The sequence below is a fragment of the Limulus polyphemus genome, unplaced genomic scaffold (assembly GCF_000517525.1).
Source record: "Limulus polyphemus unplaced genomic scaffold, Limulus_polyphemus-2.1.2 Scaffold2461, whole genome shotgun sequence".
Lineage (NCBI taxonomy): Eukaryota > Metazoa > Arthropoda > Merostomata > Xiphosura > Limulidae > Limulus > Limulus polyphemus.
The window spans coordinates 150,184-152,533 of NW_013668071.1; the positions used below are offsets into that span (position 1 = coordinate 150,184).

Below are 2,350 nucleotides of genomic sequence, written 5' to 3' on the forward strand. Positions count from 1 at the left end.
ACGTTCGTTGATATAGCGTTTGTTTTAGCGCGATTGTTGAAAATAAGTGTATCGTAAAGTTGTATTCGGAAAGAATAAACCAGTTTTATTAAGTAAAGACTTGTGTCGTTAAAGTTTCGTTGGAACGAAGTTACGGAAAGTTAATTAACAAACGGAGACGTAACAGTACAATATAATTTTATAGTAGGTATAATGAAACGAAAGTGAAATTCTGCAGCTTACTAATAGTAAAACATTACAACAAAATAAACTCAGAATGAGACAAGATTTATATCAGAAGATTTCATTAAAACATGTAGTTTTGGTGATTTATGACAGTAAAGGCAAAAATTGATAAACTCGTAATAAAAACTAACAAAGAAGTACATCTTCAACTAAACGTTGTTTTAATTCAAAATGCCAATTTCAACATATCACGTGCTTACGCTGTTGCCAGTGTTGGTGCCGTAAAATGCTGCAGTAGGCCTACCTTTAAAGTTCTGTTAACGTTAATATCAATAACAATTTCAAAAAAATGCTTATTATTACAAAATCGACCTTCTAATTTATTTTGCCCTCAGACCTTGCTCTTGAAGCAAAGAGATCTGTTTGAGTCTAAAGCCTCATGAAACGTTTTGGCAGGAAAAAATAGTTGACACATTCTAAGTAGGCTTTAAAATATTAAAATGGCACTAGTAATAAATGTTAAAAAAAACCGAAACAGTGGTAATGTTGAAAAAGAAGGATGAGATGTATTTGTTTTAACTGATAGCTATCTTCACCAGAAGCACTACGTTCTATTACTAGCATTGTTATTAATACTAACGAAAAGCAGAGGGAAAGAGGTAACTGCCAAACTGACTGATAATGTTATAATTTAGGTTACAAGATGTTTTAGGAACCAAAAAATCCCGTCCCTCAAATCGCGAAAAAAGAAAAATACTTAATTTTCAAATAAGTAACAAAGACAATTTAACTACTTAATAGGAACATCACATCTAAGAAAAAAACAACTTTATGGTATGTGGACAATCTTTCGCGACTTTTCCGTTTCTGTACTATACAAAAGTACTCTTCTTATATATTACCCCATTCTGATCCATAAGTTACAGTATCTGTCTACGTTATCAACAAATCTACTTACTAATAATAGTTCGAACTTAAAAGTTGAAATGGATCAGTGTAGATAAAAACAGTTGATGTTCATCATACTTGACACCATATTCAAATTTGATAAAATCACTTTGCAAATTTGGAATGATCAATAGTGATACTCTACTCAAGTTAAGAACTTATATTAAGAGAGGCTTCAATATTACTACTATAATAACTATTCCTTTTGATTGTATTGTAAAGTAAAATGAAATTAAGGCTTATTTATTAAGTCTATTGATATTGCAGTTATTAATATACTCTTAGTGTTAGGATGTGGCATTCTGACGATTTCCTTCATGAAACATATTATCCCTGAATAATATTAATAACAATTAATAATGAATTATGGCTGTTCCAAAAAAAAACGTTAGCATTATTAGTATTACTATTACTCTATAGTGTTAGATATATAAACCGGATTATCGTAACATTATTTTAATTGTGTATGCTTTCACCTTGTAATTAATAGAAAATTATAATACATTTGTTGATATATTTATATTACTTACAATCACTTACCCTAAACTTTTCTTTGTGCTTTCCAGAGTCCATTCTTACTGCCTTTTCAAACACAATAATCTCATAACTCCTTGTTCAGTTGTTATTCCATGGGCCTCTTCTCGTCAACTTACCTTTGTCTAAGTAAGAATGGTTCATGATTACGCATTTTTAGGGGAAAATGTATAAATTGCATGAATCTTATATTTAAAAAAAGAAATAAATAAATGTACTTCGATACTTAAAAGCAACTTGTTTGAAATATATCATAAAAAATCAAATAATAACTTCATCCATAAAGTATAATAGACATGAGATCAGGTATGATTTTGTTGTAAAATAAATTCAACTAAAGACGAAATATGTTCTACACTAGGGTAACTATTAAACAATTAAACCTTGCTGTAAGCACTACTTGGCTTAAATACAATACCATAAATATTGTCAATAAGTACATATATATACTGTATATTATGCTACCTATTACAATTTCAAATGGTCTGAAAAAGAGCAAACTGATCAATTTAAATTTAGTAGTTAAATTGTACTTTGTACAGTTAAGTAAAAGCCGATATATAGTCAGTTTATGATCTTTACCAACAAGATTGATACATACAGTTTTCTTTTATACAATTATGTTTTAATATACAAGCAACAATACAATTTACAGTAACAATTATTACAAACAATGATTTATAAACAAAAGTTTCACAAACTT

General features: G+C 28.7%; 1 long non-coding RNA gene across 1 annotated transcript in view; it reads right to left on the bottom strand.

The window, feature by feature from the left end:
* Nucleotides 1-2,350, bottom strand: part of LOC106467015 — a 29,441-nt gene that overhangs the window by 11,533 nt on the left and 15,558 nt on the right. The window contains exon 3 of the long non-coding RNA XR_001291307.2: nt 1,654-1,772. This is a non-coding gene — a long non-coding RNA (uncharacterized LOC106467015). The remainder of the gene's footprint in view (nt 1-1,653; nt 1,773-2,350) is intronic.